General features: G+C 52.0%; 1 protein-coding gene across 2 annotated transcripts in view; it reads right to left on the minus strand.

Annotated features, from left to right (window-relative positions):
* FARS2 (phenylalanyl-tRNA synthetase 2, mitochondrial) overlaps positions 1-25297 on the minus strand; it is a 323779-nt gene that overhangs the window by 1879 nt on the left and 296603 nt on the right. The window lies entirely within an intron of this gene.

Below are 25297 nucleotides of genomic sequence, written 5' to 3' on the forward strand. Positions count from 1 at the left end.
TGGGCTGAGCTCCAGGAACACGTCACCGCTGCCAGGGCAGGCAGGACAGCCCTCCTCGGGGGGCCAGCTCCGAGTCAGCTGCTTGTTCCAGACAAGGGTGATGACAAACCTGCCAGTTCAGCCGGTCTCTTTCCCCAACAGCTGATCAGGCACGGCCTCCCCTCCTGCCCTTTCTGCTTACTCTGCACCTGCTGGGACCGCCCCAGGTGCCACGCCCACCCAAGCCCTCCAGATCCCAAACTGCCAGTAAGCCAGGAAGAGCCCACCTCTCTGGGGACTGGGAGGTCTTCCACTGCAAAAGCTGATGAACTTCACCTCTAAGCTCTCACATCTCCAACCTCCTCCTTCCTATGCAGGATGATGAGGTTGGCAAACTCCTGAGAAATTCCTTCCTTCCTTCAGTCTTTCTTCCACCCTTCCTCTATGTGTACGGGTGCCTCTTACAGAGAGCGAGAATGGAAACAAGAGAGATTTCTCCATCTGCTTGTTCACTTCTCAAATGCCCTCAACTAGCAGAAGTGGGCCAGCCTAAAGCTAGGGCCCTAAGCAAGAAGGCGTGAAGGGCTTCCCGCAGGGCGACAGCAGAAGCTGGGAGGAGGCGGATGGGAGCCGAGTTCCCACAAGGCCCGAGGGATGCGCGCTGTGTTGTTTCACCGCCACCACTCTTACTCTTCACCAATGAGATGCTTTGCTGAGTGGACCTCAGGCAATGCCCACACGCAGGAGACAGCCAGCCGGGCACACAGCCCTGCCTGAGCCTGCCCAGGATGAAAGTCAAGGGCAGAGATGCCCTATGCGATTGTGGCTCCAGTGACACATGGGAAGCGAGCTGGCTTCATGAGAGGGCACTCCAGGTCGGCGGGGCACACCGGGACTGCTGCCCCTTCGCACGCTGGGGCTCATGCTGTAACAGACGCCCTGGTCACCCTTTAACCCCCCACACCCACTCATCGCCACCATGCCTCTTCTCAGTGAGCATCCCTGGGGTTTTGTTGCCACTGCCACAGTTACGATTTCCTCTGGTGGGCCAGGGGGGGCTTGGGAGGAGAGGTGAGACCAGAGCAGGTGTTTCCTCCAACAGCTACTGCCTTGGGCCAGACAGCTCCGATGCAGCCCCCCCCCAGCTAGCTGCACCTCCCCACCTCACCCTGCAGGCCCGGCTCCTGCCTGGCTTCACAACGCCTGCAACTCGAGAGCTCCCCAGAGACACATGCTTGGCAGGCAAGAGTGCTTCTTAGTAGCAGGTGCTTGCCAAGTCCTTGGGGAAGATTCAAAGCACTCCCAGCATTCCTGGAAACTTCTGGAACTTGTGAGTCCGTGCCTGCCAGCCAAGTGCCTTGCGAGGAAGGCGTGTTGAGTCCATGCCCTGTGTCTTCAGAGGCTCAGGACTGCTCTGGGGGAAGCCAACGGTGTCGCTAATGGAGGGGTCTGGGGTGGGGTCTAGTCCCGTGTGGGCCACTTGTCAGTGACAGGAGGTGGTGATATGCTGAGAGGGACAGAATGAGCTGAGTGAGGCTTTTTTTGTTTTGTTTTGGTTTTGTTGACAGGACTGAATAAAGAAAAACAAAAACAAAAACAAAAAGAACCCAGGTAGTGTTTTGATGTAGCTCAGGCTTAGCTCAGGGCAACAATTTTTCATGGTAGTGTTTTTTGGAGCTAAGAATTGTGGGGCCTGGATTTTGGCCATAGAAACACCTATATGACTCCATGGGGGCCTGTGCTATGGCATGGTGGAGTTCTGGCTGCTCCACTTCCAGCCCGGCTCCTTGCCAATGTGCCCACGAAAGCAGCAGAAGATGGCCCAAGTGCCAGGGCCCCAGCTGTTGTAGCCACTTGGGGAGTTAAACTAGTAGATGGAAGATCTTGTCCTGTCTCCTCTTTCTTTGTAATTCTGCCTTAAGGAAAGGACATAATGTTAATCTTTTTGAAGGACAGACCTGGAGAGAAATGATCTCAGCTTTAACTTCCTTGTACAGACGAGGCCCCGATGAGCCCCATGCTATGGTATGGAAGAGCCTGGAAGACACTGCTAAGTGACACAGGCCAGACACAGCAGAATGCTGGCTGAATCCATTTATGTGAGGCATCCAGAGTGGTCACAGTTATAGAGACAGAAAGTAGAATGAAGGTTTTCAGGCCTGGGCGTGGAGCAGGTTCTAGAGCTGAATGCTGGCAATGGCCACACAGCACCATTGAAAAAGGCTGATGTGGCAAGTTCCGTACGATGCATGGTTTGCCAAATAACACCACCTGTGTGTCATTCTGCTGGTTTCAGTCGCCTCCTCCCAACACTACAGCATGGCTGGACCAGAGATAACAAACTATTTTCAAGCATATCACCACCTCCAGGGTCATCCCTGCACATCTATGACAAACCCAATGATGTCTCATTTTGCTTTGTGCTCTTTGGCTGTGTGGAGAACGGTGGAGAGATTCTGTTTATTTTTTTCTCTCTCCAGCTTGGTCTACTGAGCCAGAGCAAGTGGAGCTGCCCTTTGCTTCTGTACTGTGACTACTATCTCACCCTGTCACATGGACACTTGGGTGGACACACTGGGTTGCAAAGCAGATCTGTGGTAGGTGTCATCAGCTATTATTTATTCTGTGCTGAGACAGACATTGTGGGAGATATCACTCACTTTATGAATCGCCACATCAATACTTGAATATGCATGGTGTTGTTCTGTGCATGACCCAGAAGAAGTATCCCAGAGTAATAGAAAGAAGGGTTAGCACAGATTACAATCTGTGTGTTGGCTAAGACATTTGTGTGTGAGAGGACAACAGGACACAGCATTAGTACCAAATGCTGAACAGATTCTTAGGGACCATGAACAACTTGGACGACAGAAAAGCCCGAGAGGATAAGACTCGACTCACATTCTCAAGGGCAGGTAGGCCAAGGAGCACATTTGAATTCATGCAATGAAGCAATTGGTACTGGTGGCAGGGGGCATTTGCTGAATGCTTTTCTCTCCCATTTCAAGAGAAGCCACTCATAGTGCCCGTTCAGATAGGAACAGGGCGTCCCTAGAGGACGCCTCATCTTCAGGGAGAGGGCTGAGGTGGAGGGAATCACAGGGGCAGGCACGCATGACTTGCCCTCCCAGGAGAGAGGCGGGCTTTACAGATGGCTGGGGGTGGGAAGGAGGTGATAGATGGTACAGGTGCAGAGGCAGAACAGTGAGCACGTCTCAACAAGTTCAAAGAGAGCTGAGTAGTCCGGGCGTGCATGGGCAGCAGGCACAGAGGAGGGCCTTCGAAGCCTCAGATGGGACTCCACAGCCAAACAAGCAGGGTCAGGTCACCCAGAGGGGCTCTCTGTGGGCGGAGGACTCTGCACTAGCCTCCCCCCGCCCCAACGACCAAACAACACAGGACCACTGAGATGTTGTGGTGTCTCACGCCACCACTTGCTGTAACAGCTTCCGTCCAAGGAGTTTGCAAGCCCCATCCTCCACCTGCCTTGCTCACGAGTAGAAATACTCATGGGTGTGTGATGTTGTGTGTCTCTTACAGCTTTAGAGACAAACGGACAAAATATGTGAACTACTTCATGACTCAACATCATGACCTAATAAAAAGGAATTAGATGTCAGGAAAGAGAAATGTACAGACATTTTTATTGACACTGTTACTTTACAATTACCTCCAGGGAGGGACAGTCAGGTTCCAATGAACAGTGCCACCTCCTGACAAACACTAAGAGTGAAAGGCACAAGACAGGAATGTGGCAGGTGGCGTGCTTCTATTCTAAATAAGCTAGGCTGGAAAACAATGGCAGTACCTTGACAAAGAATTCTTGCACACAACACATTTTATGGCATCTTGGAGTCCATGAGAAGGGACCTTAAGGATCTTGAGTTCTTTCTGCAAAACCTTGTGTGGGCGACTCCTGCAGCAGCCCAGTCTAGGCATCGCCAGAGAGGGGGCTTCTCCGCTCACAGCGGTGCTGAGTATGTCCTGGACTTCTCTTCACTGGCGTTGGGTTCACTCCTGTCTTTCTCCCTGCTGACAGCTCCGCCAACCCCTCAACTCACTGACAACATGGCACCTCAGCCTGGCTAAGGAATGCTAAGATCACCAGTGGTCACAGTGGGAAGGGACTGTGAAGGCTACCTGATCCAAGAATCAGTGTCTCTGCGGTCATCCCTCCACCCACCTATCCCCCATCATTCTGTCCACTCATCCCTCCACCCATCCATCCATCCATCCACTCGTTCACCCATCCCCCACTAACTCATGCATCCACCTATCCACCCACTCATCCATCCATCCACTCGCTCACCCATCCCCCACTAACTCATGCATCCACCTATCCACCCACTCATCCATCCATCCACTCGCTCACCCATCCCCCACTAACTCATGCATCCACCTATCCACCCACTCATCCATCCATCCACTCGTTCACCCATCCCCCACTAACTCATCCACCCACTCATCCATCTTTCCAATTCATTACTTGAATCTATTGGCAATGAACTGAAGACCCCAGTATTCTGCTCGGTACTGGGAACTACTGGGTGGAACAAAATCAACAAGACACACAACCTGGCTCCTGTCAGCTGACAGTTCAACAGAAGATGGGCATTTACCACTGAATCACAGAGCACTATAAATCATTGTGCTAAAAGTTATGGAGAAGATGTGTTTGGTACCATGAGGCAAAAGAAAGGGACCATTAACTTAAAGGTCACAGTGGGTTTCTTGTGAGACGAGAGAAGACAGAAGGCAGGAGTCAATGGTGACGAAGATGAGAGGGGGAGGTGGGCAGTATTACTGGTGTGCCTGTGCAGGGAGGTGGTAACACATCCAGTGCTCTGGGATCTGAGTTCAAATTCTAATTTTTGTTCCTCAGTGCTTAGGACCTTGCTCAGACCACTCTGCTTCTCTAGGTCTGGGTTTCCTCATCTGCAGAGAACAGCTGAGGCACACGGCAAGCTCAGACAGGTTAGTCCTTCTGAGCATCATCATCTGAGGATCTCCTGGGCTAGTTTAGTTTGGGACTTCTATATATGTTTTAAAGTAGTAGACTTTCAATCTTGCTGCTGCATTAACACTTTTGCAACTTGTGCCTCCTAATTTTTGTGGTGTACAGTAAAACTGCTCCAGTCAAAATTAGATGAGGAGGCCACCTGCTAGACATCAGCCCTCTGCCCCGCAAGGTTCCGAGGTGAGGCATGGGGGATGAAAAACCACTCCATTCATCTCCCACGCCAGGAGAAAGCCGTTTTCTAAAGCACTGGTTGGTCTGGATTCACTTCACAAGTTACAAACCCAAGTGAAACTCTGCTAAGATAGGATTGGAGCTGATCTGGGGAACACGGGGCTCTGAAGTCAGCAGGACAGTGCCAAGCGGAGGATCTGAGAGGTCAACCATCTGCGTTCTTAGAGCTGCTCTTTCTAAGATGGTGAAGGTCCCTTAGGGCTCCCGGTCCTGGCTCTCATCCTGTGTAGTGGGAAGCACAACCCACCTCACAGTGTTTGTGAGAGCCAGCAGAGTTTTGAAGGTCTTGGGTAATTCTAAGTGACTATTCACATTTATGCAGGTAAAAGGGAGACTTCAATTTTGCCAAGGATGGGGGAAAATAAGCTAATTCCATATGTGTTACAAGGAAGCATAAGCGTAAAGGAAAGAAACATATTTTTAATGTGGCTTACACTCGGTTCTATAAAAAAATTCTTAAAAAAAAATCCACTTTTTTTTGCCTCTCTGTATCACAGTTTTCATGCTTGCAAAAAGGCAAGTAATTGCCCTATGAGAAACAAGCCCCCCGCAAGGTTAGCTAAATATTTGGTGGGAGAGTTTGGGGCAGCAACCTAGGAGGTCAACTGTGGCCAAAATGCGCTCCTGACCCTGGTAGGGGATGCTGTCTCAGCCACACCCTGACTGCAAGGCACTGGTGGGTTCCAGCAGGCTGCTCTCTGGCATGGACCTTGCGGGAAGAGCCTTAAAAAGTGCTTTCATTCAAAAGCAGTTTTTTTGGGGAGGTTTAGGTACCTCCCCCTTGCTACCTGGATCAAGCCATGGCCAGTTCCAGGGCTCAATCACGAGCTATAATGCTACTTGCTTCCCCCGTTAGGAGACACTGAAGGCACGACTGACCCAGCACCAAGTAATAAATACAGGAAAAGTCATCAATAAAGCCTATACAAGAGGCTATTGAGTTGCAGTTTTCTACTTTGAAACTCAGTGAAATGAACTTTTCTGGTAATTCTGAAATTACGAAGCTTGCAATTCTGGCATACTAGAGAGAATCCATTTTCTCAAATCAAATTCTATCATTATCAATGATTTGGTAATATCCACAAAGATTATCCCTGAAGTCATTTCACACGCACACACACACCTCAGTGTGGGCTTAAGGACGTAGGGACATAGACAACTTTAAAGATTCATTTTTATTTGAAAGCCCATCCAAAGGCAGGAGCCAGGAGCCTCCTCTGGGTCTCCCACACGGGTGCAGAGGCCTAAGTATTTAAGCCGTCCTCTGCTGCTCTTCTAGTCCATACCAGGGAGCCGAATGAGAAGTGGAGCAGGTGAGATACGGACTGGCACCCAGATGGATGCCAGCACAGCAGGTGGGAGCTTAGCCTGCTGCTAAGCCATGGTGCCAGCCCCTGCTCTGCAACTTCACGCTCCTGTATTCATGCCCAAGTTAACTGGGCGAAAGAACGAGTACAGGTTATTTTATAAGAGCCTTCTGTTTCTTAACAATCACAGAGCTTGCTTTTAACCAACACGCACTCTGCTGGGTGTACAATGCTCAGTTCATAAGGGGTCAGTACGACTTGGTAAGATTTTGGGTTAATGGCACAACAAGAGAAACTGAAGTTACTGCTGCTGACATCCCTGGAAGAGCTGAAGAACAGCTCAGCCCTCAGTTGTACAGCAGGGGAGTGGGTTCGGGGCAGTCAGCAAAACGCATCTGGGTTTGACCCAAGCTATGCTTCCTATGAATGCGCCCCCAGGAGGCAGGGAGACGGCTCAGGTCCTCAAATCTCTGCCATCCATGCAGAACTGGACTGAGCTCCTGGCGTTGGCCCAATCCAGTCCTGGGGTGTTGTAGGCATATGAGACAAAACAAACAAACAAAACCCAGCCTGCCTAGGACATAATAAAAAGCCCAGGGGAAAATTTCTAGGTGCAAAAACCAAGACTGTAAACTCTAACACATTATCTGCCGGCTGCAGGGACCAATGTGCGTTAACTATGACCGGGGTGCTATGTGCTCATGTCGAGTTGAGGAACAAGGGTGTGGCCCCATGAAGCAGCAAGTTGGACCCAAGGTTCCTCCCTGAAGTGGAAACCCTAAGGTCTGACTGTAGATTAGGAAAGCACCCTTGACCCAGAATGGAGAAAAATGAATGTTGTCTCTGTCTGGATCCAGAGACACGACGAGCGTGCCTTCTGATCAAAATTCCAGGTGCCTCATGTGCGCCAGGGGCCAAGGTACACACGACCTTAGGTGCCAAGCACAGGACATGAGGATTAGGCATCCAAGGATTCCAGTTGCAATGACAGCCAGGAAATGTTTGAAATGATTAAAAATCAAACACCGGGAGATATTTTAAGAACACTTAGAGACATGATGTAATGAACAAAGGATATTATGAAAAGAGAAAGGACGGTTACGGTCTTAAATGGGTGAAACGCTTGGACGATGGCGTAGGCACAGGTCGGTGTGGAGGTAGGAAGCCGGAGCGCAGCTCGGGGCGAAGACGGAAGATGTGGGCCATGTTAGGGACCATGTAGGGTCACACAGACGACAGAGAACTACGACTGAAGAGACGACGGAGATGCTTCTGGAGTTAACGAAATCCTCCAACTTGGCAAACACAATAAATGACAAGTCATCATTAGAACCTCGAGGAGGAGGATGGCCTCAAAGGCAGCTCAGAAAGGCAGTGCCAGGACACAGAAAGGCATGCTGCCCGCAACACGCCCGCATATACCAGCCAACCTGTCAACAGAGAGTGATGGCCAAATGAAAGCAGATTCAGACAGAATTACAAAGTTTACGATCCAAAAACCTTTAAGGAAAGATTAATAGAAGAAATACAAAGATACTTAAAAAAAAACTAGGAATAAATGTTTATTTTGGAACAAAAAAATACATTCAGAAAGTCTGGAAACATGTATAATAAAAAACCCATGGATGGATTTCAAATTGTTTTATTTTCTTGAACACCTCGGAGTGCACTTGCTTGTCCAGGAGCACTGTGAAGTGCCTGTGGGTTTGGGGGAGGAGGAAGCTACCCTTGGGGGAATGGATGGGAGACAGGGCCTGGACCACAAGCTACTACGCTCGGCTCACTGCCCAGTGGGGCTATGGGTTCAGATGTCCCGTTTTTCCAGGCATGAACTCCATCCTAGTTGCCAGTCCCAGAACCACCCTAAGTTGGGTACAGCTAGTGGGAACATGCAGCGAAGCCAAACATTTCCGAACCTCCAGGCTCCAGGGCTGCACAGACCTGCTGCTCTCAATCAGGCTGGCTTCCTTGGTAGGTTATACAATCTCTCCTAGTCTCCATCTCAACACCGCTAGATGGGATGGATGTGACATTCTTTCCAAAGCCACATGTTGCTGAGCGACACATTCTGAGAGCTATGTTGTCAGGCGATGCCATCGGTGTGCAAACAGCACATGGGGTACTCGTACTGCTGCGACGGCTGTGGCCTCACTGGCACTGCCTCTGTGTACACGGCCGACCGTTACACAGTGCCGGACTGCTTGTGTGGGAGATCCCAGCACTGAGCCGGGCATGCACTTGACATTCAGCAAGACAGCACTTGTTGCAGTAACCCTGAGCGTTGCAAGCTTTGTTCATTTGCTTAATGAACAGTGCTTGCGCTGAGATTCAGAATAAGTTCTATGCCCTGGGAGTTACTCAGAAAGAAACAGAAACACTTTTGTCAGTTAAAATCTGGGTACTCCTTTGGGGGGTCCCTGCTAAGCATCCTCACACTAACTCTGCTCTGAGCCCGGCTCTGCTGCTCTAATCTGGGCTGCCACTTTCTCTGAAAACTATCAAGCTACTTTGAAAACTTTAAAGAAAAGGGAATTAAGAGAGAAATATATTTTGGTGTCCAAAATGTAAAATCCACGCGGTTTTTTTTCCCATAAGAGACACTACCTGTGGATTTTTCGAAGATCCCCCCCATGCACAGATTTCAGACTTTTTTGGTGCCAAAACAAAACAATCTTGTAACACCACTCCCCAGAAACCTTTGAAAGCCCCTCTGTGTGCTGACTGCACTTGCTTTTGGAGCTACATTCTGCTTGCTTTTGGTTTTGAAAATCCCTCTCTGTGGCAACCTCTGGTCACAGGGGGGAGAAATGGCCAGAGAAAGCAGACAGGTGTTGTGTGGTTCCCTTTATAACAGAAAGAACAAAGCCGTGAGAGGTATACACCTGTCACTCCGGGAGGTGATGGGTGGCAGAGACCCAGCTGATGGCACGATTCACTAAACAACACTCATCCCCCTTGGTCTCCAGGTGTAGACGGCCATAGGTGTAGTCTATTCCAGTGACAAAAACAAAACAAAATAAAAAACCCAGCACTTCACAAGACACAGGCCAATGTCCCAGGAGACAGCTGTGACAGAGGTATATTCTTACAGATACCGAGCAGAGACCTGCTCTTGGACTGAAGGGTGAACCTCAAGCCTGGTCCTCAAGCCAAGGGTCCAAGGACAATGAGACCGGCCTTCCTGCCATGTCACACACGGACAGCAGAGGCCACCATGGCCACCAACTTCTCTCAGCCTTTGTGGAGGTGACTTTGGTTCATCATAGTTCTTCCCCCTCCTCAAGATTTTATTTTACTTATCTGAATGGCAGAATTACAAAAAGAGAGAGAGGAGAGATCTTCGATCTACTGGTTTACTCCCCAAATAGTCAGAACAGCCAGAATGGACAGACCAAAAGCCAGAGGTCAGAACGCCCTCTGGGTCTTCCACAGGGGCGGCAGGGACCGGAGCACCTGGACCACCCCCTGCGGCCTTCCCAAGTGTATGAGCAGGGAGCTGGATCAGGAGCACAGCAGCCAGGATGGGAACCAGTGCCCACACGGGACGCTGGCCGTTTAACATGCCCTCCTCCAGTGTCAGCCCTGATGCATCCTGCTTCTCTCTGCCTCGATGTCCCCAAATCAAGACTAAAGGGACCTGCAAGTCCCTAAGAGTGTCTACTTTGTTTCGGACACGTTCAATGGGTCACACTGCAGACTTCTTAAACTCTTATAGAGAACACTGTGTGTACTGCGGCCATCAAGAACCGAGGGAGGGGCCACGTGACGTGTCCTCCTGTTCCCTTGCCCTGACAGGGCAGGCTCTGCACAGGCCTCCCCAGAACACAGCACTTCTTTCCGGCACAGACAGGAAGGCACAGACACAGAACAACGGTTGGGCCATCACAGGAGGCTGGGGGGGGCGTGGCTCTGTGCATGGGCCTCCCCCGCCCACCTATGTGGCCCTGAACAATTGCCTAGCGTCTCAGCCTTGGCCTCTGCCTGGGAGACCGTGGCAACTAGCAGTATGGGTTCCTGCACTCTAGAACTGCTGGGACAGACAGAGAGCTAGGCTGAAGGTTGCTGGGGGGACTTGTCCCTCAGCCCCACGTCTGCTCCGTTCCTGCCTACCACGGTCACTGCTGCTCCCAGCCAGCTTGTCAGGCTGTGGGGTTCAGGCTTGGCTGCGGCAGCTGTGCTAAGTCACCGCAAAGCTGCTAATTGGATGTTGCTCATTGCTGAGTCACCACGGTACAAGATCAAGTTGCTTTGCGCCGGTGATGGCAGCCGAGAGGCTCCTGTCTGTGATGGGTGAGAACAGGCCCCGCACATAACGATGTGCCCCGGATCTGCTTTCATGATTTATGACGAGTAATTAAAATCTAGCTGGCCGCAATGAGAAAGCAACCACTGCAGCCTTATTTGGCCATTTGTCTTGTAATTAAATGCATCCCCTGATTTAGCTCTCCATGCACAGATTTTCAAGGGGGCAGGGAGAAACCCAGGGGTCAGTGTTCTGACGCATTATCAGCCGGGACATTTTGGAGCAGTGGGGCAGAGAGGAGAGGCTTAAGTGTTTTGTATAAATCAGATATGTCCCTCCTTGAAATCTCAATGCAGGCATCAAATGGGCCTGGGCACTGAGTGCAGCCAGGGACGCCTCAGGGAGGAGCCAAGGCAGAGCTGGCTGGAGGACTCGTTTAACCTTCCAGCACAGGTGAAACAAGGGCAGAGAAACACACTGTGGTACCATGCAAGAGCAGACACTTAGGCACTCTGCACAAAACGGGGTAAGGGAGAGACTTCAAATGGACGAAACTGGGTGTGTGTGTGTGTGTGTGTGTGTGTGTGTGTGTGTGTATGTGAGAGACGCAGAGAAAGAGAGAGAGAGAGAGGGAGAGACACTAGTGGTGTTTGATGTGCAGTGACCCAGTGACTGGCACATCCAAGGCTGCAGTGTGGCAAGCACCTGTCTTCCCGGGCACAGGCCGGGCTGCCCCAGGCTAGCAGAGGTGGGAGACGGCATCTTGTCTTCTGCATGTTTGGGGCTGTGAACTGGGGGAGGGGGTGTTCCACTCCAGATGCTTAGGAAGTTCCTTGATTCAGAGGGGGAGCCGCTGACTGTCTTTTAAAGAATTTCCCAGTAGGCCAAGGGCAGCTAAAGACAGAGTAGATGGCATAATGGCTCATTCTTTGCACTGTTTGAACTGCTTATTTGAGAGGGAAGGGAGGAGAGAGAGAAGGAAGGGAAAGTGGGAGGGAGAAAATGGAGAAGGTGACAAGGAAGGAGGGAGAGAGGGGGGAGAGAGGGGAGGGAGGAAGAGGGAGGGAGACGGGAGGAAAGAAGGGAGGGAAAGAGATGGGGAGGGAAGGAAGGAGAAGGGGAGGGAGAGCATGCCACAAGTGCCAGTTCCCTCCCCAGATGCCCCTGAAGGCCAGGCTAAAGGCTGAGCCAGGATCCCAGCCAGAGCTCCCACACGAGGGTAGGAGCTCAATGACCCGAGTCATCACTGCCGGAGCCAGGAGCTCTTCCAGGTCTCCCACATGGGTACAGGGTCCCAAGGCTTTGGACCATCCTCGACTGCTTTCCCAAGCCACAAGCATGGAGCTGGATGGGAAGTGGAGCAGTTGGGACATGAGCCAGTGCCCATACGGGATCCTGGCACGTACAGGATTTAGTCCCTGAGCCATTGCGCTGGGCCCTATGTTGGCCTTTGCCCCTAAACAATCTGGCTCAAGTGACTGAGGGTGCATCCACAGAAGGCTGCATTCCCACATACTGCTTAGGACACCTGACTCTGCACTCAGAACACGCTCCAAGCTAGAAGCACGGCCAAGCCAAGTGCAAGGACTTCAGCCCCGCTGCTCTTACCACCTAAGCTACCGCCTTCCCAAAGGTCACCTGAAGCCAAATCCCTGGGTAGCATTAGCCGCGTATCCAACAGTGCCATCCCCATGTTCTTCATGGTGGTGCTGGAGAAGGACTTAGAACCAACAGAACGTGCTGACCACGAGCTGGGACGAGGAAGTACCACTCCTGTAAATCACTCAGCCTTCCTCCTAGACACGGAGAAGCCACCAAGACACTCACTCAGCTTCCCACCCCCAGACGCACAACTCATCCTGCATGTACTCAATCCTTCTTTGTCCTCTCTCTGCTCCCGCTCGGGCCGACTCCACCATGGCCATCTGCTCTGCTGTGTCTTCAGTCTTGGACAGGTGGTCTACCTAAGGTCCTTCTTTCCACTGTGCACCTGCAACCCACCTTGCCCTCGCAGCCCCCCTTCCCCCATGTCGATCAATATTTAGACAAGTCTAGATCTTGCCTGGTTTAAAGCAACTGACTCTCCATCAAGCATCATTTCTACCCCCAGCCTCTCCTTCACAGACAAGCGTCCTGAAACTGCCCATTTCTCGCCATCCGCTGCCATTTCGTCCACCTGTTCTCTGGCCTCAGATATCTGATCTCATCATGGGATGAGCAAGGAGCTGACATTGGATTTGTGCTATGTCTGCCAAGAGCTGGGGTCTCCATGCCCAGGAGGAAGGCTCCTGGAAATCATTCGTACCAGGGCCACCTCAGGGCCGCACCCTGCACCCTACTCACCCAACCTTCCAGGTTACTAAGGCCTGCTCTCTCTTGCCCATTGTGCAGCTTTCTGCTGGGGGTAGTCCTTCCAGGTCCTTCCTTGGCATCACTGCGTTCCGATGTCTGACACATGTCTGTACCTTGACTAACTCGGCGAGAGTGCCTCTCTTTTTGGTGTCATCTTCCCAGCCCCTGCACTGGTGTCTACTGGCATGCACATGAATGACTTCCTGTGTCCAGGGCCATGCCAGTGGGTACAGAGCTCGCTGCAGCCCAACCCTCAGCCGCCCAGGGGCTGCTTTGTGGGCTAGCCTGTACCCCTTAGAAGGCAGCAGGCAGACAAGAGCCCTGAGTGCTTCCTGCTCCTTCAATAATCAGAGCCGTGTTGTCCCGGTGCAGGCTAGGAGGGAAGCCCGGCAGCCTGCCAACAGCTGCACAAAGCTCACAGCCTTGGGACGGTGAGGATGGCGTCTGCTGATGGCCCTTTAGCTTTGCAGACTATAACAGCTGCACAAAGCTCACAGCCTTGGGACGGTGAGGATGGCATCTCCTGATGGCCCTTTAGCTTTGCAGACTGTAAAAATGTCACAGGCGTACCAGCCAGCACCAGAGACCTCGGCTCAGAGGGTATTGGCCAGCGCCAGAGGCCTCGGCTCAGAGGGTGTTGATCAGCGCCTGGCTCCCAGGGACGAACACAGCCCATGCCGCCTCTTCCCCTACTCCTCTGCCTGGGGAGCTGACTCTGTCCCATCCTAGGACCGCTGCCCCAGTTCACGGCAGAGCCCCTTGCTGGTTTCCATCTCACTGGCCCCTGGGTCCCTGCTTCCCTCTCCAGCTTCCCCGGGACCCCTCCAGCCCCTTTTCCTACCGTAGCATGGGTGATACTGGCAGAAGAGGAGTCTGATCATGTCATTCTCTGCCAGCAACAGCTTAACCAACCACCCCAGTGGGGACACAGACAGGACATCCTGCAGGCTGACCCCTCCCCCAAAGACTGACTACTGCAGGCCAAGGGGTGGAGCCGGGGCTTGGGGGGCTTGGTGCGCCCTGTGTGCAGGGTGGAGCTGGGGCTTGGGGGGCTCCACCCTGTGCGCCCTGTGCGCTCTCCCCCAGACAGCCCTGCATCTCGGGCGCATCTGTCTCTACAGCAGCAGGAGCAGAGCTGGGTAAGGTGGGGACCTGGCTGCAGCCACACATGGAGTCGTGTCATCCAGCCACACCAGCAATACAGCCACACCCAGGCCCTGCTGCCAGACTCCTAGGATCTCTCAGTTTCCTCTGAATTCAGTGAAGGAGGGGGACACCGTTCCTTGGTGCCCCTCAAAACCTCAACAAAGCCAAGCCGCTTCATTGCTGTTTGTGGTGAACCAGGTGTCATCAGAAGGCAAAGTGGAAAGGCTGCACTGTTTACATCCATATCTAACGGCTGACATGATGCTCGCCAAGTACCTGGGCTGGTGAGTGCTGAACGAATGCTCAGGTTCATGACGAGCAGCGTGCCTGGGAACAGGTCACCGGGTCTCACGGTGTCTTCAGGACAGCGACATGGTGGACGCGGTGCGCTTGGCAGACACTCGGGCACTCTCTACAATCATACTTATCCCCTTCTACCTGGAGCCACAATCCCCTGGGTGGGTACACGCCTGCCCCTTACCCCGCCCCCCACACCCCTGGTGAGGAGGATGCACACCACCCCCCAGCCCCGTGAGGCATGGGCCCGAGATGCCCAAAGCGCCAAAGCGATTCTGGACACTTTTTCTTGGTCTTTCGGCTGGGAATAAATCAGAATTGGAAGCTATGTCTCTCTCTTTCCTCTCTGTTATGCTGTCTTTCAAACAAAGCCACCAGGGCGAGACCCTCCACACACACGCTTGCATGTGCATCTTGTCATGCTTAGATTAAGAGATCTGAGGAACCCTAGCCATGTCATACGAGAGTCCCCAGACTTCCAGTGCCTCCAACATTTCCTTGCCAGGACACAAGGGATAGAGGAAAGTGAGCTCAGCCGGCTGAGCTGCCTTGGCTGCCGGGAGGATCCTGTGAACAGGTGGCGGCCTCCTGTTTGCACCCTCCCTTCTGCCCTCCCACACCTGACACAAAGACGAACATCTAAAAGTGGTACTCTCTTTTTGGCTAACGTTCCAGAATGTTCTATGATAACTCAAGTGGACACAGTTACTCTGAGAACATGGGTTTCTGTCTTGTAGATGTTTCCCATTGAGCCGGTCTGCCTCTTGCCACAAACCATGCCTTGGGATCCCAAGGGTCCAAGCCCCAGCTCCTCCTCTAAAGCGATTTTTCATTTATTTTAAACAAACAAGTAAATAAATAAATCCCACTGATTGGGTTTTAATTAGAGTCTCCCCCAGGAATCGGCCAGACGAGAGGCCAGTGTTGCAGCTTGGTCAGCATTTGGAATGACCGCACCAGAGGCTGGCATTCTTGGCCCTGTGATGGCGTGGAAGAGTGACAGCCCTCAGGGCGCTGAGCTGAGTGCACAGAGCCTCTCTCAAAGCATCACATGGACTGTACTTCCCAATGCATAGCGTGCTCAGAAGGACACAGCAACAGAGCCGTTGCACTGGGTGCCAGTGGAGGGGCAGTGAGAGGGACAGCTTGCTCGAGACGGGAAGGTGCTGAGGGGGACGTCTGCTCTGAGGATGCCAGGGCCCCGGTGAGGGTGTTGGGTACAGTGGTTGAGTGCTGCATTCCATATGGCAGTGCCCAGGTGGGCATTGTGGCTCTGCCTCTGATCCTGTCTTCCAGCTGACATGCACCCCGAGTAGCTGGGTCCTTGCTGCCATTCACTCCTGGCTCCTGTCGTTGACCTGCTTGCCCTGACCCTGGCTGTTGCAGGTAATTGGGGAGTGAACCAGAGGATGGAAGAATTCTCTCCCTCTGCCTTTCAAATAAATAATTTTCCTTAACAAAATCACTTTGCCTGGCTGTCCTGGCTATTAAACATTTTGAATTTAACTCCTATGCTTCAGAAGACTTTGTTTTATTCTCTAGAGAGTGGAAATCAACATCAGCAACAGTGAACACAAACTTCTCTATAGTCTTACAACTTGTTTTTGCTTTCTTTTTTTTTCCCCCTAAATGCAGGGTCTGTGTCTGTGATAAGTATTTTGAATTTAACTGTTGGAAAGAAATCTGTGACTAGCTTCGTGACTTGTATTTTGTAACCAACTCTTCTTGCTGTTACCATATGGTGTTTCCTTTAATAAAAACATTTTTTTTTGTTGCAGAAATAATGATAAAAAATTAAAGTTTTTATAAAAGTTAGGTGTTTCTGGCAATAAAAACATCTCTTCGAGTCATGCAGATAAGTCCGTCTCTGCTCTTGTCACTCACTCTCACATGGGTTTTGAATCCCTCTTCAGACACACAGAAGGTTCCTGTTCTTCTCATCTCCTCCTGGTTCCCACTTCCGCTTGCCACACCTTCTGTCATCAGATCCCTGGCAGCCTGGACCAATACAAGGGCTCTCCCTTCTGTCTGTTCCATCATCCTTAGCACTATCATCTTCATACAGGCTCCCCAATGGTTGCAAAGCAGCTGCCCCGTCTCCATCTATGCCCCACATCAGCACTGCACAGACAGACTCAAGAAGGGCTAGGGAGGAAATGGTCAAAGGGCAGGCCAGGCAAAATGGCTTCAAGACACTTCACCTGGAAAGTGGTGCTTATTGCTGTTGGCAAGACTGGGTCACATGGATGAAGAAGTTACAAATGGAGGTTAGGACAAGCAGTCGATACCTCCTGCCATTCACACTTCTCCAGAAAGGGAAAGGTGGTTCTTAGCCTCCCGGTAGCACCTCATCCCCCCACTGTCTGTCGGGACCCCTTCCAACAGCTCTGAGTGTACCTATGTGAGGTGGCCTCCTTTCATGCTGGCTCTGTTGTGTTGCTAATGTCTGGTGCCTTCCACATGTCCTTTCATTTCCTTACTCTGATTCACTGGGTAAATTGAATGTAGAGTTTCTTCATAGTTATCTTCTTCCAAAACAAACTGCCACGGTGTGGAGGCAGGCAGGGAAGAGTCTCTATATCAAGGGGGATGGTAGAGATGGAGGTGAGACAAGGGAGACGGGAGGCAGACCACTGTACTCCATCAGGAAGAGCAGTCAGTCGGTTTGGAAGCATTTGACCATCATTTGACCATCATTCTAGAAAACTCAAAAAGGAGCAGTGTTCTAGTGCTCATGATGGTCTAAAAGTTATAAAATAGTTGAATTCATGCTGGTCTATTTAAAGATCTACTGCAAGTTCTATAAAAAAATTAGCTGGGGCATATATAATTTAAATTTCTTTGATATTAAGCTAGAAATACAAGCTTTTAACTTCTACTTTTTAAAGCTAATAGTTAGCAGTTATTAAAACTAGTTATTTATTAAAACTTAGTTATTAAAACTAATAATTAGCAGTTGAGCTTTTTACCTCTTAATAGAATCCATAAAATAACCAGATATGACATGTCTTAGCACCAATATGGACAGTCTTCCTTAAAAAGGCTGTGGGCTCTGCTGGGTTGGTGCTGTTTGTGGGGTATGGAGGGAAGAGGGTTATCGCAGTTCTGCAGTGATGGGATGTACCTGCTGTGGGGCTGGTATTCTTGCCCTGGCTGGTCTGTGTGACCCAAAGCTTATGGTAAAAGTGATGGCATATAACTTGTAAAGGCTAAGCCATCCAATGCACTATGGCCTCTGCTTGTCTCCCCCTTGGGCCACTTTCTTACCAAGCTCCTTACCATGCTGGCCTGTGGCGGGTCACATGGTGAAGGACCAAAGCCTCCGGTCAATAGCCTGGAAGGCACCGAGCTCTCCTGGTGCTGCCCAGTGAGTTGGGAAGGGATGCCTCAGCCCCAGGCGAGCCTCCAGCTGACATCCTGACTGCTCACTCTCCTGTTTCCAACATCAGAGACAGTGAGAGACCAGGTGTCTGTTAGGTTCAGTCACTCTGTTTTGGGGGAACTCATGAGAAGTCCTCATTGCTGGGACACCAGCATGAGCCAATGCAGGGCAGACACGGTGCCACAGAGCCAGGTCCTGGGGGGTTTCAGTGGGCTGTAGCAGGAGGCAACTCAACAAAGATACTCTGAAGATTCGGGACACTGTTGCCATTGACTACCGTCACCACCAGTGATGGTGTTCAGAGCTTCCCAATGGCCTTCCAGACTTCACATGAGCTGGCAAAAGCAGCAGTAGCTCTGGGAGAGCAGCCAGGCGCAAGGATCACTTGTGCTGTGAACACTGTGTTCAGGTTTAGCATCCACATGCATCACAACATCCGCAGGGAGATGGAGGAATGCTGAGCAGGGAGATGAAGGCCCACTGAGCAGGAAGATGAAGGCCCACTGAGCAGGGAGCAGGGAGATGGAGGAATGCTGAGCAAGGAGCAAGAGGCCCACTGAGCAGGAAGATGAAGGCCCACTGAGCAGGGAGCAGGGAGATGGAGGCCCACTGAGCAGGGAGATGAAGGTCCACTGAGCAGGAAGATGAAGGTCCACTGAGCAGGGAGCAGGGAGAGCAGGGAGCAGAAGGCCCACTGAGCAGGGAGCAGGGAGATGGAGGAATGCTGAGCAGGGAGCAGGAGGCCCACTGAGCAGGGAGCAGGGAGATGAAGCCCCACTGAGCAGGAAGATGAAGGCCCACTGAGCAGGAAGCAGGGAGATGGAGGCCCACTGAGCAGGAAGCAGGGAGATGAAGCCCCACTGAGCAGGAAGCAGGGAGATGGAGGCCCACTGAGTAGGGAGCAGGGAGCAGGAGGCCCACTGAGCAGGGAGCAGGGAGATGGAGGCCTACTGAGCAGGGAGCAGGGAGATGGAGGCCCACTGAGCAGGGAGCAGGGAGATGGAGGCCCACTGAGCAGGGAGCAGGGAGATGGAGGCCCACTGAGCAGGGAGCAGGGAGATGGAGGCCCACTGACAGGAACTGAGAGGCCATGGGGCTCATGGAGCCAGAGCTGGTTCAAGAGCTGCTTTAGCTGAAGGTCCACTCCCCTGGCCACTAACATTGGCACGTTTCCTTCCTTCCTTCCTTGCACTGAAACAATCCAATGAGTGACCCACATCAACTGCAGGATCCTGGGAGCCAAGAAGTGTAAATGGAAGCAGACAGAATCTGAGAATCTAGCAGCTCTTGGGTGGAGAGATAGATGGATGGAAAGAGGGATAGATAGATAGATAGATAGATAGATAGATAGATAGATAGATAGACAGATAGGAAGAAAGGAAAGGAAAAGAAAGGGAAGAGAAGAAAGGAAGGAAGAGAGACAGAAAACTACATATCCAGGAGTACACACAGTAAACATGAACTCTCCTAGAAACATTGATTCCACAGCAGAGGAAGGAGGACAGGACAAATTGGACAACTACCCCAGCCAAATGATGACAGCAAAATTCTGGCCGAATGGAGACTCTCCGATCGGCTTTATCAGCCAATGGACATTGGAAGAGATTCCTCATCCTCAGATCGGTGAGATGGACAGCACTTCAGAACTACTGAAACCACCTGGACAGAACCCAGGAGCGTGCACCACATCAGGACCTTGGGTTGATATTGCATGGCCATCCCTCAACCACAGGTACTGGGGCGCTCGGGAGAATGGGTATGGCTCCTCCCCTTATCTCCTCCCTTCTCCCAGAAACAGGAAGGAGAAATAGAAAATTTGGAAACAACGATGACACCTACTTTCCCTAACCCTTGATCCTTTCCACCCTGACCAACTATGTAAACATCATCAAAAATAAAATAATAAAAAAGAACTCCCCTGAGACTAAATTTAAAATGTAACTTTCTACCTGTTGTTTAAAGCTAATTCCTAAAAATGCCTTCTGCATTTTAGTGTCATGTGCAGAATAACCAAGTGTGCAGACTGCCCGCCCCCCAAGAGGGCTGCTGTCTTTGCTGGGTTGATCTTTCTAGAAGTAACAGTTACGAAAGGAAAGAATATTGCCTTCCTACACAGACGATTTCTCTACCTACATGCTTGTGAGCACCTGCCTTTCATTCTGTGTCAGTCTCCCTATGTATGTGATGTAAACACCCTAACCAAGCAGTTACTATGGTGATTAAACGAGAAACTGCTTAAGGCAGCTAGACAGTACCCCTGGCCACACACAGCATTATTTATCACTGCCACCACATCTTCTTGCTCTCCTGCTAAGAGAAGGATTCCGACACACTAGCCCACATCCCAGGTGTTGTCTTGGGGGACATGCCTGCTGGATGTGAAGATGGTGTCCACAGAGCTGGGGCTCCCACTGAACTCAGCCTCAGGTTACCTCTCAGCGTACAGCACACAGGAGGCCCCAGGCTCGCTTCCTTGCTGCCTGGACTTGGAGGTTCTGAAGAGGACTGGCCTTTACCCACTAGAGGAAGGCTGACCAGAACCCCTACACCACAGCCCTTCAAGCTGGTATTCTCTGGCGCCATGTCCTCAAGCACTAGTCTTGTGGGAAGAAGAGTCATGTAGGTTCTCTAAACAGGGCCTCCTTCTCCACCCCTACTCTCCAGAATTCTCCTCAGAATGATGGGAGCCTGCCATACCTTGCTTGGATCATAGAAGCCTGCCATTGAGACTTAACTGACAAGTTATGGCCATTGTCTACAACAGGTGTTGTTCACCCCAAATCCCTCAGCCACAACACCAGCTTGACATCAGGCATCCCATGGTTATTTCTTACGACAGCAATGGCGATTAGAATAGTGGAGTCTCTTTTGGAGCCACGTGCCAGACATTCGTGCATCCATTCATTCCATTCCTAGCACAAATCCAACAATGAGGTGATTTCAATCCTGACTCATCTACACAGAAGTGAAGGTTGGACTGCCTGAGTCGCCATGTTAGTGCTTGGCCGATCATCCTGGCCCTGCTCCCGATCCCTGCTTCCTCTTAACATGTGCTGCTCACTGCCCATGTCTGCTGGGGATCCGCACAGTGCTCGGCTTTGGCCCAGCCCAACTTTGTCTATTATGGACATTTGAGGGAATGGGCCAGCAGATGGACATTCTATCTCCCCTGTTTTCTGTTTCTGTGCCTTTTAAGGACATGTTTTTTCCCCTTAAAAACAGAGCAAAGTTCAGAGTGGTTAGCTGATTTCCCAGGGCTGCACAGCAGGGAGCTAAGCTGGAGGTGGAACCCAGGTTGGCCTGGTTTCTAAGCTGCGATCCCCGAGGCCACAGGGACACACCGCTGTGGAACAACGATGGCGCAGCTCCGTGATATCAAGGGGAAGACAGGTAGGGTCATGGCATGGACTGTGCATGGCTCTGCAAACAGGCCTGGCTCCAGGCCAATGAGCTCTGCTGTTCCTGGGTGAAGGTGGCTACACTACAAATAGACAATAACGTAGTTACCACACCCCAGGCATGGTAGTAGGGAGGAGCGCAGGCAAAACAGGTGAGACTCAATGGGGCCCATCAAATACATCTAGTGTTTTGGAGAAAGAGCCACTGGTTAGACCTCCTTAAGAATCAAGACTTCCCTTTGTGGACGATGCTACCATCAGGTTAAGTGGAAAACACAGCCCCTGCTGTAACCTGAAGCACTCCAGGATACCCAGCACATGGGAGGGACACAGCTCCATTTCCTCTGGCGAGAACCAAATCCCATTTTCACTTGTGGGCATTTCATTTGCCTTGGCTTTTCTCTGGAATTCTTTTTTTTTAATTACACAGCAGTGAGCGCCACTGTAACTTCCTCCCCGTGTCACGGAGGAGAGTATTCATCAAGAAGCTTTTAATTCTCCACAGCAACTGCTTCAAAACTTGATTTCAATCTCTGTGCCCGCAGAACGACTGGGGTTTCTTTGACCTTAGGGTTAATGAGCTGCAAATAAGTTAAAATCCTATGGAACCTCAGCCTGGGAAGAGGGAGTCGGCCTCCCCTCGGCCCTGCCTTTGGCCCAGGCGGTGCAGGAGGCGCAGGCGGAGCCGTGTGGGGCGGACTGTCTGCTTCTGTGTCTTCCGGCCCCAGCACTCGGCACACAGCAAGAACCCAGAACTGCAGACGTGGTCTGTGTCGAAGGGAGAAGGAATGGGAGGACAGGTTTGAAACATTTTTGACTGAAAAAATACTAAGGTAAAGGCATGACAAGGTCCTGCTTCTAGAAAGAAGGAGGAGAGAGTCAAGGAGGCGATGCAGTGGGGAGTGGGCAGAGGACGATGACAGCCGGGGGACTGCAGGGGACAGCTGACGTGCCTAGCTGTGGTGTCTTCCTCCAGGGTCTCCCTTCGCTGGTACACCCTGTCCTCTCCTGCACCCAGCATCCCCAATCTCCTTCTCGGGCACACCCTTTGGGAGCTCACCTTCATTAGGAACATATCAGAGGTGGTACCTACGGCTCACACTGGAGGTTAGGGGACAGGGCCAGAAGGGACGGGGTTGCACAGCAGAGAGCAATGGGGGTGGCAGCTGTGAGCACTCACTGTGTGTAGACAGGGTAGCAAGTTCTTCTCCCGCTCAACTGGGCTGGACCCGAAGGGCTTGTGTGTGTGCTGTCCTCGGACCGCGCGTCACACACCTGTTGTCATCTGTGTCTCCTGCTCCAAGAGTCCTGGCAGACATGACTGCCCTCCCAAGCTCTGTCACCCCTGCCGTGTGCCCGTGTGGAGCACAGAGGTTGGTGCAGGAGTGGGGCTGAGTGCTGTGTGCCAGGGTGGGACTTGCAGTCCACATGGAAGGACACACACGTGAGAAGCAACATGCAGCTGTGTGCACACAGCTTTGCAGGTGCACAGTGCTGGGAGGGGCTGGAGCCAGAGAGACACGGGGGACCCTATGGGGACAGTGAGGTCTTGGGAGGGCTGGTGGAACCCTGGAGAAGAACAGGGGATTGGGAGGTGGAGGGGTGGGAGTCCAGGCCTGGTTTCTATGTGGAAACTCCCAGATGGGCTGCAGGAAAGCCTGATGCAGGACATGATGTCTGTGGTCCAGAGGAGATACGACAGGGCAAACACTTGGATACAGAGGTGAGAGACAGCCTTGGCCATGGCTAACACGTGTCGAGGTCCCAAGTAGGACCAAAGGGTCCTGCTTTTATGATCTATTTCTAATGGGGCAGGACGGTGCAGGCAGGCAGAGCCCATGCCGTGCCCTAACTAAAAGCTTCACAGGCTTAGGATGGATTTCACTACAAAGGGACCCTGAGCGCCAGGCACGTGGCAGGTCCCAGCTGCTGCCTGCCGTGGCACAACACAGAGGGATGTAGGAGAGATCAGAAGCCAACAGAGAATAATGCTGGCCATTAAAACCCACACTGCTGTGTGCGGGCCATGCTCAACACACAGGGCCCGCGCCTTCTGATGCGACCTGGGGGAGCAGGCATGAGGCATAGGGGCCGGGGAGGCATGGGGGCCGGGGAGGCTCAGTGGAGCAGGGGTCTCAGGCATCTGGGGTCCTGGTGCCTACGGCAGCCAGGACACAGTCTGGGAGAGGAGCAGAGTCTTGAAGGCTTATGGCGAGAGGCTGGGGGACCCAAACAGAAATAGGGAGAGAAGAAAGGAGTAGGGGGTGAGTGGATAAGAGGAGCAAGCGGGAGAAAGAGGAAGGAAAGCGGGGAACTAGCTCGTCTTTTCTGGGGTGGGGGCCCCAGGGCTTTGCTTAATACATGTAGCAGCATTCTTCCCAGTTTTCCTTCCCTCTCTCTCTCTTAAACAACTCTATCCACATATCTTATTTATTTTAGAGGCAGAGGTTAGGTAGAGGAGAGGAAATGGGTTAAGAAAGGGATGAAGGAAGGGGAGGCAAGAGAGAAGGAGGGATGGAAGGGGACAGGGAGCAACCAGGAAGAGAGGACGGTTTTGCCTTTCTGCCACCACCATGACAGCTCACACTCAGTGAGATGCGGTTGTTTTCTGGGGAAAGCCCAGCTCAGGAGGCTCCTGGCTGCACCTCCCACTTCTGTTAAGTCTCACTGGAATCTTGACTCCCGTGGCTGCTGAGCCCTGCTGAGCTGCAGCCACTGGGCTTGCTGTGACTGAAAGCCACCTGCTGCCAGGCAGTGACCCAGGGCACACTAACGCACACCTCAGCCTCGCCTACAGCAAGACAGCACTCTGAAGAAGGAGTTCCTTCTAGAGGCGCGGAGTGGCTCCCGAGGCCCCCTTTGCCCCCTCCCCACAACGAACAAACAGTCATGTCAGCTTCTACAAACCTGTGCTTGGAAGCAAAGACAGACAGAACATAAGAAATAAAACAAAACACCATGTTGAAGCAGCGACACCCTGAAATTCCACAGCTCCCCTCCCAGTGATGCAGAGAGGCTAATCCTGTGACCAAGCCACAACTGGCCATGCCCCGGCAACACCTGGGTTGGAAATACCCGCCAAACGAGTGGGTGGAGCTACAGGCTGGCCATCCTTCTCCCATTTAGGTTTCTCATAAAAGCCTGTGACCAGCCACCCCAGCCAGCATTCAGCATGAAAGAGAGAGTTAGGCTGCAGGTGAAACATGATCTGCAAATGCTCTGGCACCCCTCTCACCTCGCCAATGGTTCATGGATGCAGCCTCTCGCCAGGCTCCAGCTGGGTTCTTCCCTTTATCCAGAGTCCATTAAGTGACCTGGGGAAGCTGAGCTCAGACTGACCTTTCACCCCATCACATCCTCTCATCTGGCAGCCCTGCCCAGTGACCTTTGCCATTAGATGGGGAGCTCGTCTGATGGCAGCCCTTCTATTATATGTCCTGGTGCCGAGCCTGCACGGCGATGAGCAACACATGACAGAAGCGCCGGGAACTTCTCATTGCGGGGAAACTGGACGTGAAAGGAGATCCTCACTGGTACCTTTGTCTGTAACACCATGGTGAAGAATGCCATCAAGGCGCATCTTTGAAAGGAGCCCGGTGAGGCCTGGGACCCAGGAATCACACTGCATGTGAGACGCAGTAAAGCTGCCATCTGCACCGGGCGTGCTCTAATGGAGAATGCCACCATGACCACCAAAGGCTGCAGCTTCTGCCCCATGCTTCCCGGGCAGGGAGGGGCCACTGGCTCCTGAGAGCTGGTGTGGGAGCAGGGCAAGTAGGACAAGATGGCACCTCTAGGGCCAGAGGGGACAGGGAAACCTCCATTCTGCAGGCCACTGACATGCTCTACTCCCTGTTGCCCATAATCTCTGCTAAAAGCAACAATATTTTGGGTGTCTGGAAGCTGAATGAGAGCATAAGGGCTGCTTGCATAGCACCTGTA

The sequence above is a fragment of the Ochotona curzoniae genome, unplaced genomic scaffold (assembly GCF_017591425.1).
Source record: "Ochotona curzoniae isolate NIBS_2020 unplaced genomic scaffold, NIBS_Ocur_1.0 contig_4064, whole genome shotgun sequence".
Classification (NCBI taxonomy): Eukaryota; Metazoa; Chordata; class Mammalia; order Lagomorpha; family Ochotonidae; genus Ochotona; species Ochotona curzoniae.